This window comes from Lolium perenne, chromosome 3, assembly GCF_019359855.2.
Source record: "Lolium perenne isolate Kyuss_39 chromosome 3, Kyuss_2.0, whole genome shotgun sequence".
In the NCBI taxonomy this organism is placed as follows: Eukaryota; Viridiplantae; Streptophyta; class Magnoliopsida; order Poales; family Poaceae; genus Lolium; species Lolium perenne.
In genome coordinates this window covers 273861399-273871912 of record NC_067246.2, presented here as the reverse complement: position 1 = coordinate 273871912, position 10514 = coordinate 273861399, and the positions used below count along the sequence as shown (strand labels likewise).

The following is a 10514-nucleotide window of genomic DNA, read 5'->3' as shown; positions in this document are numbered from 1 at the left end:
TGTGCATACTGGAAACAAAATTCGAGTCAGTTTCTCAGTTTGATGCACGTTTCCTTGATGGAAATCATATGCGTAGCTTCATCAAGCATCAAGCTATAGGCTTAAAGGAGGAATGCTCATCCTATGGGATAATACAATCAAAAGCGATAAGCTATATGCTGAATGTCCAAACTTGTCTCGGCTGATGTTCATGTGCTGAGCACCAACATCAAAAGCGATTTCAACATCACAACCGTGTATGGGTCTACCGCCTCCAATAGAAAAGACAACTTGTTCGCCAAGCTCATCAAGCACTAGCCACCTAGTGGTGTCAAATGGTTGCCCCTCGGCCATTTCAACCAAATCCACCAGGCCCAAGATAAGAACAAGCCGAATGTAAACCGGAGTATCATCAACCGCTTTCGAGCCGACCTCCAAACTTGCGAGTTTAAAGAGATCTAGTTAAAAAAAGGCGTTTCATATGAAACAATGAAACAAGGAAAGGTTAATCCAGTAGTGTGCAAGCTTGATGCATTCTTTTGTAAGTCCGAGTGGGATATACGCTCTGACACCAATGTCATGCATGCCCTTTCATCCTCACTCTCAGATCATTGTCCGCTTCTACTCGCTGATGATAATAGCCCTCGAAGACACCAAACCGTTTCAAATTTATAAACTTTTGACTTTGCATCCCCGGATTCAATAAGGTTGTACACACCGCTTGGAATGCCCCCTCCGGTCATGAGCTCTTTTACAGCGGAGGCAAGCGAATATTAACAGTCCGTCCTACCTAATCATGCATCAGATCCTTCAACACTGGTAGGAAATCGGAGTAGTATCATGGAGGAAAAAATTGGTCAGGAAAATGGAAAGAACAAACACAGACTATGGACATCTCCAACCGGCCACCCAAATATGACACCTCTTTTTATCTGGTTTGGTTTGTTTGGGTGGCCGTGAGGGCAGCCAAACGACCCATGTCCGCGTTGGGCTGGTAGGTGCATCCAACACCAGGGGAATCCCTCTCCTGCCAAAACTTCTTTCCTTGGCGGCGCAACCATGGCTAGCACGAAGGGACACGCCCCTGGCAGACGTGATGATGTGCTCGCGAGGGCAAGAAAGTTCCCGCGCACATACGAGATGTTACCGTGCGCGAGATTGATGTTGCTACATGCGGGAAACGCTGACGCCTGATGCCTTCCCGCCAAGGTTTTCCACCGCGGCCACTAGCTTTAAAGGCCATGGTGTGTGGCCTCGAGAGCGGCGATTTTAAAGGAACCGGTAGGTGTAGGTGTCACATCTACCATCCACTCTCTGCTTTACGATTGGTGAGGCTTTTGACATTTGTATAATATAAAACTAATAATTGAAATACAAGTGAAACTTTTTTGAAACTAGAGTGATACATGAAAAATATTGTGCAACAGTCTAACAAAAAGTGAAACTGATGACATCATTGCTGACGTCACTACGGTTTGTTTCACAAAAATATTAGTGTTTCAGTTATGTTTCAATTATGTTTCAAATGTGTTTCACAATTTTGTGAAAAAATTGGTCAGCACATGGCTGACTTCATTGCTGACGTCACTCCGGTAGGTACCGGAGCCTGTAAAAACAAGTTTTCGGTGTGGCCTCTCCCTCTCTCGCCAATTGAAGGCACATTCGTCCTTATCTTCCTTCTCTGACACCCTGTTCCCCTCCTCGCCATGCCTCGCCGACTGTAGACCATGTGGGAAAAGTTCACCTTCGACCCTCGCGAACGGGACCCAGAGGCCACCGAGGAGAGCGGGGCGGCGGAACGGGAAGCAGCGGAGCGTGAGGCAGTGTAGCGCGTGGAGGCGGAGCATGAGGGCGTAGAGAACGAGGACATGGACTAGCTTGTCGAGGAGAACGACGATGATGTCGGGAAGTGGGATGAGGAGGAGTTTGGCGAGTCACCCATGATCAACGAACATGCCTCCCTAGTCGCTTCCTTCGAAACCGCCCACGAGGAGGCGATGCATGACCACGACCTCGAGGTGGTGAACGCGGCCATCGAGGAGCACATGAAGGAGCTCTCCCCCCCTATAGGCCATGGCGGGTGAAGCCAAGCGCACACGCCAAACCGAGCTGCAGCCATCTTGGATCTTCTCGGACGTCGGGCGGAGATCCTCGTTGGGCAGGACGCATGCCGCCTGCTCCACGTGGAGAGCACACGCAACACGTTCCAGCGTGAGGCGATGCAGGTGTGCGCGGAGCGCGACTTGCGGCACTTCTGCTCCGGTGCTCCTCCCCTGGAATTTTTTTGGCGCGTCAAACACAACAACGGTGCAGATTTTTCCATACATGTTCGTAAGTGGGGGCACGATCGTAATTTCATTGTATGTCCACCGTCCGTACAACCCTATATAGACCCGTATGGCACGTGTTGTGTTGTACCTCGTTTTTGTACGTATCTACAGTCACGTGCGTGTGCTGAAATATAAAAGTCCTATAAAGATCTTGCTCACGTGACCTTTTTTTTTCTTACGCGATATACACATATTGTATCAATACATATGAGTATACATGGGCTGAATATGAGTTTCGGCAGGTCCAACACATGGAAAAATAACTAACTATGGCCCTCCAACTTCATTTAGGGGGGAGCACCGGAGCAGCCCTCGACTTGCGGAGGCCAGCAGGGCTGGACGGCATGCCTTGTGCACGTTCGATCAAACAAGCTAGCCCAAGAAGATGGGCTGGCTAGACTCCAAGCACGCCACATCTCAGAGGCCAGAGTACACGGACGCCTGACACAGGGAGAACGCGAAAAGGCGGAAGTGCATAGATAGCACATGTAGCGCACCGCCAAGGCTACAGAGCATTGCGCGAGGGTGAGGCCACGCTTCTGATAAGGAAGGCTCTGCCACGGAGAGAGCCAACGTGGGCAATCCATCCAGCTAGGATAGATACCTTGAGCGGAACGACGACGAGGTCTAGGTGTAGCCAAGAACTAGACATATATCTAGTAAAAAGAAAATCCTTTAATCAGGGCCGGTCCTAAGATTTTGGGGGCCTGGGGCAAGATTAAAACTCGGACCTCTTACTATAGACATCACAACAATAATACTGAATATATGTGTAAAAAATATGTTTCAATAACACTTAAATGCACTCAAAAGCAGTAACAATCAAATAATTTATACATATTACCTTAAAATTTCTTGTAACATTTTGTGATGCAAAGTCACTTATGATGGGGTCGATGTCACAGAATGGAAGAAGAATGACATAAAATATTGAATGATAAAAACTATGCATCATGTATGGAAAGGTAGAGATTAGAAAATAGTACTTCCTTCGTTCCTAAAAAAGCTTCTCAATTTTATTTAGATACAAATATATATAGATATGTTTTAGCTATAGGTACATCTATTAGAAATAATTGAGAAGCCTTTTTTTAGAATGGAGGTAGTAATACAATATACCTCAGATTGATCAAATCGGCGACGAGATGACAAGTCGAGAAATGACAATTATAATTTCAGAATTAGGGGAAATTTAGGAGACAACGAGAACCCTCACTAAGTTGGGAATTGACAAACTGGTAACACCTAGTTGAAGACTACAAGCACTCGAACAAGCCAAAGGCGTGTAGCCGTCCTTGCTCCTTCCTCATTGGAGTTAGGCAGAGCTTGACGTAGTAGATATACGAGAAGTCATCGTGCTAAAACCCCAAAGAACCAATGTAAGAGAGAAGAAGCCATGGCCGATTAAGAGAAGTGTGGATCAGAAGGAACATGGACCAAATCCAGATACACGGCCGGCTCAACGGGAAAGACTTTATCATATCCTCTGGGATTCGCCACCGTCACGTCTTCCTGAGTAGGACACAAACTTAAAATAGACTGATGAAAACAATCAAAAAAGGAGCCCTCCCGCCGAAAAGAACTGGGATCCACCGCGCCTCCATGGTCCTAAAGCCACAGGATGCAAGCAGATCGATGGCTGCACCAACTAGAGCCAAGGAAACCCTAGTCACCTGTCTCCTTATTTAATGACATGCTATATCACCAAAATAACTATGTAATTAAACACTAAAGCTTGGCGTGATTACATGTTACTAGATATGTTACTCTCACTACAACTAATCTAACTTTAGACCAATTCGAGGTAAATTGACAAGTTTAAGGCAACGATTGTGCAATTTCCAAGGACCACCTGTCCCTGCGACTAGAGCGAACGACTTCAGAAACTTGCTATCAAAAACAACTTGAGAAACCTCGCCGCAGAACACACGAGCAACGTTGCCAATGATGTTTTCGTGATGAAGAAAGATAAAGGGTGCATCATGCATGTTATTGACCGAGTGAATGTTAGCTGCCATTATCAATGACCGCCATGGAACACCTGTCCGGAGCGGCACCCGCCTGTTCCTCTCTTTTTCTTTTTTTTGCTCCACACATGAAAAAAAGAGGCCGCTCATCCATATTTATTTACACGGAGACCGCTCGGGTCGTCCCCCTCCTGGGAGACCTGGGGCGAAAAACCCTATCCACCGCGGCCGTCCTACCCTCTCTCACCCGCCCTCCTCGTCGTCCCCGGAGGTCGTCGCCGGCGAAGCCGGGCGCGGACGGTGAAGGGGGCGGCAGGGCTCTTCGCGTGATCCCTCCGTGCGGCGGATGGAGGCTAGCCTCCGCACGGGGGCATGGCCCCGGGCCGTGGAGGGCGGTGGCGGCGCGGCCCCTCGCCGGTCGGCCGGTGATGGTGGCGGCGGCATGGCCATGATCTGGGGGCGCGGCTCTCCTCTTCCTCGCCGCGGTCTTCGGGCGGCCGGTGATGGGGGCGGCGGAGCAAACCCGGAATCTAGCGGCGCGATCCTCTCCTTCTGTCCTAGCCTCGGCATCGCTGGGCCAGCGGTGATGGAGACGGATCTCGCGCTGCTCCTCCTCAAGGTTTGGGACCACGGCACCAAGGGCGGCGGCCCTGGATGGCGGTGACGCCGTGGACCTGGTGGAAGGTGGCGGGCGTCTGGTGCCACTGACCGTGGCACCGTGGTGGTGGTCTTCTCTCTCGCTGGAGGAGATCGACTAGTTGTGTGGCTAGCCGTGCGGATCTCGCAATCCGTCGCCTAGCCCCCGATGGCGAGGCGCAGCTGCCGGGGAAAGCCGGCCGGACTTCGGTCATGGCGGATGACGGCGGCGTGTTTCGTCGTTACCTTGTTGAAGGCATTATCTTTGCAGCCTGTGTTTCTTCGCCTGGGCTGCTCCGGGGGAAATCCTAGACCCGGTTCTCCCGGATCGGACGATGGCGGCGCGCAACGCCGTTCTCCCTGTTGGGGGCATCGTTTTGGAGCAGACAATGGATGGCGTTGGTGCTGAGGTGGAGCGGTGTGCTTTCGCTGTGTCGGCGTCGTCGAGTCGCCACGGCATGGTGCAGTGGTGTCTCGGGACGGATGCAGTGTGATGGACTCGCGCAGGATGGTGGAGTCGTCTGGCGCCGTGGCGGCATCGATTGCAGGCCTGGCATGGTCGATGCGATGATCTCTCTTGAAGATGGAGTCGAGGAAGACGGCAGTAGCAACTTCTATGGCGTAGGCGTTGGCGTATGCTGGGAGTCTGCTTGACTGGATGTGCTTCTCATCTGCTATTGGGCTGCCTGAGAAGGCATTTGGTTTTTGGTTGATACCCCCTTCATCCCTCTGTAGGTTTAGTGAGGTGGCTTCGAGTTTGATCTTTTGTTTTGCTCTTGTAAGGTGTTGTGAATAATCTAATAAAAAGTCGTGTGCATCCCTGGATGCAGAAGCTGGGGCGATATTTTCCCCATTTCGAAAAAAATGAAAAAAAGAGGCCACGGTAGAAAACTCATTGATGAGATGAATTCTTAAGAAAATATATGCATGACTTCTCGGGCAAAATAATAGGATGATATCACACTAGTGGAAAACATGGCTGTAGCCCCGGTTGTTAGGGGCTTTAGCACCGGCTGTCCAACCGGTGCAAAGTATCCGGTGCTAAAGCTTACCCCTTTACCACCGGTTGTGTTCCACGTGGCGGCTTTCGAGCGCCCGGGCGGGAGCACCAGGTGCTAAAGGGTGTGCCGCGGCAGGAAAATGCTTCAAAAGGCTGCCACGGTAGAACCCGATACCGGTGCCACTTTTTTTATCCAATTTTCTTTTAATTATTTTCCACTCCCCTTTTTTCTATTTTTTCAGAATTTCTAGCATTTTAGTTATTTGACAAGTTTAGTCTCTAAGACTTGTAATTTCTACTCAAATTACTTACTCGTGGTCATACTTTCCGCTCGGTCACCCATCCTCCCACAACTCTAGCATTGAATGCTTAACTTTTGAGTTTTTTCCCATCCCGCTTGCAAGTGCTTCACGGACATGTTATTAATAGTAGTACCATATCAATCCTATTAAAATGTTGGTCACGATATCACACTTCTTTATTGTTTGAATTCCAACTAATTCTTTTAATAAACAAAACTAATGATGTACTAATAATCTTGAATAAATAATAAGACAATAATTTTTTAATTTAATTTTCTATTAAAAGAAAAACCTTAAAATATGAAAATCTTAAAATTGGCTAACCATTATGGTTAAGTAATAGTAATCTTTCTGCATGAAGGAATTATTAATTTATTTATTTAAAAAAAATATAAAATCCTAAATTTCTGACAAAAAATAAATCTTCTTTTTAAGAATCTAAAACAGATGTAACTTTTTCCCATGATCATTTTGATTTATTATACCAGAAAACCCGTTTTACCTTTTTCTGAACTTTTTTGCAAAAAGAGTCAACATTAAAATTTGTTAATTTCCCCCAAGAGTAGGTTGCATAACATACATGAATCTCAAACGATTTTATTTTTAAAATTTTCTATCATTTTCTGTTGTATTTTATCAAGCTAAAAAAGGCCATCCAGAGGGGGGAGGGGTGTGGACTGCGTGGGGAGCAAAAAAAACTTTTACACCGATTCGTGCCACGAACCGGTGCTAAAGGGTACTGAAGGGTAAATCTTTAGCATCGGTTCGTGGCACGAACTGGTGCTAAATGGTTCACGCCTGATGCCAACCCTTTAGCACCGGTTCGTGGCACGAACTGGTGCTAAAAGTCCCGCACGAACCGGTACTAAAGCTCTGGCCGCACGAACCGGTGCTAAAGCTCTGGCCGCTCGAACCGGTGCTAATACACCTTTTAGTCTGGGTTCGACTGCGGATGCCAGCGGGGATCCAAGGCCGGCGTCGACCTCGTCCGTGCTCGTGCTCCCATCGAACCGTCCCTGCTCTCACGCCGCCGAGACAGAGGAGCTCTCCCCGTTGACAGAGAAGAAGGGGATGTGGGGGGAAGGGGGGGGGGGGGGGCGGAGAAGAGGTAGGGACAATTATGGAAGAGCCAGTCCGACTCTGTTGACTGTCACTGCTTACCACGTCAACCTGACAAGGTCTCACCTGTCAGTTTTGCACTTAGACTAGTGTTTTAAGAAAATTCGTTTTTTTGTTACGTGGTTTTTTTTTTATAAATCGAATAGCACTTACATGTAATGTGGTGGTTTTTTGTAATTTTCTCATATTACCAAGAAAATATGAGCACGTCGGAGGAAATAAACATCCTTCATATGTAGACGAAATCAAGAAAACATGTACTCAAATTCAAGCCACTTGTACTTGAGCCAGGCCCGCACGTACCTACATGACCCGGCTATAAGAGAGATCGTGTAATTTCTTCGTCAACATAAGTGAAGATCGAGCGCAGACTGTAAGCAGTCTCGACTCTCGACTAGCTAGCTCATACCGTAGACGCCGTGTCTAGCAAGCACACCATGCAGCTCCTTTTTTTTCGATAAAGGGAATATATTAATATCAAAAGATATCAATTACACCCAGCCTCTGCAACAACGCCCCACCCTAATGGCAGTACGGATGCACACAGCCAAAAAAGAGAAAAAAAAACTAAAAAATAAAAGTCCCGCTACAACCTTCTAGACCTAGCAACAGCAATACAACCACCACCGTGACAACACCTGAAGTACAGACTCTCCAAAAGCGACGCCTCCAAGAAGGAAACAGTGCACCAGCGCCGTCGTCGCTTGACCAATGGTCTTAGGATTTCTCCCTGAAGATAGTCCCCACTCTCAAAACAATGCCTCCAACAAGAACATTGCCAGGCACAACCAGTTAAGGCCAGACCTTGGGTTTTCACCCTGAGAGGTAAGACTCCGAACTTCCCCTGTCCTGCCGCCCCCACATGCATACCACTGCTGCAAGCCCGGAACGCCAAGCAGATCTCTCAGCATTACGTTAACTTGAACCTCCTTTAGTCAGTCCACCAATCCGACCTTCATGATATTCCTTCTTCTGACTTCACCATGGACCAAAAAGTCACCAGATGTCAACACCAGGGTTTTTTTTCTCGCCCGGAATCTCCGAAATTTCGGCGGAAACCGTAGATACCGCTCCCACCCGAGAAATGTATATACCGAGCAAAAAATTCGGATACATTTGAATTTAAAGTCGAATATTAGGTGAAATAGGCAGCGTATGGCATTTGTTCATCATATCAAGCCTGGCGTTGTGGTTTGGTACCCCGCAAATTTCATCAGGTCGCGAGTTCGAGGATTCAGACACGCACAAATATCTCTTTTTACCTAGATAAACAGATTTTTGTGTGAAAAATTAGAAAACAAGGGGGAACCACGATTCGACCGCGCGACCTGTTGCTAGTCGACGGGAAGGTCCTACCGCTGCGTTGCATGCTGAGTTCAATTAGTTCACGCCAGAAATTTATTAGTTTGATGCCAGAATTTTTTGAATTCAAATTTTGTTTGAAAAAACTCGGTCGAGAAAAACCCGAGATTTCCGAGAATTCGCGGTAACCGTTTTTTCCGGTCCCCTCCGGTAAAAAAAAGCTACCGAGAAAAAAAACCTTGGTCAACACAGAATATAGCTTCGCGGCGCTCCCTCCGGAACCAAACTGTCGGAATAAAAACATGGGTGCGCGCGACCGAATACCACCCGATCCAGCAAACTGCAGGCAAAATATGCACTGTTCCATTCGCCAGCGGAGCTTTCCGGAACTCATCTCTCCAGCCAGATCAAAGCAAACTGACCTTCGGTAGATCTTCATCTTCGCTTGCGAGAAATCCGAGGACCGCCACCAAAAACAAAGCAAGACCAGCAGCCGCGGCCAGGAAGACGACGAGGACGCACATCAAGTTCTACATGCACAACATCGTGACGGCGGTGCCGTCGAGCCCAACGACGGCGGTGCGCGTCGCCAGGGGAGTGATGCCGCTGCCCGTCGATCCTGCCATCCGGTTCGGGTATTAATGGAGGTTGCGAACCGCGACTAATGGATCTTTTTCCACCAGTGTACGTTCGTCATCGACGATCCTCTGATGGATGAGCCCAACGCGGCGTCCCCCCGCCATCGGCACGGCTCAAGGATTCTACATCTTGGCCTTGCAGACAGACTTCGCGCTGATGCTGACTGTCAACATGGTCTTCACGGCGGGGCCGCACAACGGCAGCACCATCGCCGTGCTCGCAAGGGACGCCATCCTCGACCCCGTCAGGGAGCTGCCGGTCGTTGGCGGCACCGGCACGTTCCGTGGAGCCACCGGGTACGGCCTGCTCCGGACATACTCCGCAAACCACACCACCTTCAACGCGGTGCTCCAGTTCGACATGTACGTGCGCGCGCGTGCAGGCGCAGCTCAATAGTATTTGCTTCCATGCGTGTGTTGGCTGGTTCTTTGCAGGAAGGGGATCAGTTTATGCACCGATATCTGTAGTTCATCGTCCATTATATTCATGAATAAATAAATAAATGTGGCAAGTGTGATAGTACTCCATATTATGTCTAGCAATCTTCCAATCAGATTCGGTGAAGATAAATTATTTATCTTCCAATCAGCGCGCCCCGTCTTACTCCAACGAGGCGACGAGAGCGCGGAAGTGCTGTATGCTTGCGCCTGCTGCGCGCGTCAAGTGTCAAGGCCGCCGTTCAGGGCTCGTATCGAAGACGGCAAGCAGGGCAGACGCGAGAGGTGTACGTCGACGGAGCTTTTTTCTTTTTAGATAACAGGCATCTATGCCCGACTTTAAATTAATAAAACCCAAACGGTAACAAGTCTGTATGCTTGCGCCTGCTGCGCGCGTCAAGTGTCAAGGCCGCCGTTCAGGGCTCGTATCGAAGACGGCAAGCAGGGCAGACGCGAGAGGTGTACGTCGACGGAGCTTTTTTCTTTTTAGATAACAGGCATCTATGCCCGACTTTAAATTAATAAAACCCAAACGGTAACAAGTTTAAGATTACACACTGCTGGGCATTACAGCTTAGCCGAACCATAGTTCAAGAAGTAGCACAGATCACAACAGGACCAGATCATGGCAAAGATAAACACGAAGATTTGTCGCGCGCCCGGACCCCTCCCGGGACACAGCCTACTTCTTCACAGCGCCGGCGGCTTCAGCTGCACGTACAGCTCCCTTAGCTCGCTTGCCATCCAGCTTAGCCCCTCCTTTTCTCTTGCTTTGGTCTTTAGGCTCCACAGCTGCAAAAAAA

The 10514-nt window shown here is 48.7% G+C and overlaps 1 pseudogene; it reads left to right on the top strand.

Annotated features, from left to right (window-relative positions):
• Positions 1–4622: 4622 nt before the first annotated feature.
• LOC127340033 (dirigent protein 22-like) lies at positions 4623–9687 on the top strand (annotated as a pseudogene).
• The last annotated feature ends 827 nt before the right edge of the window (positions 9688–10514 follow it).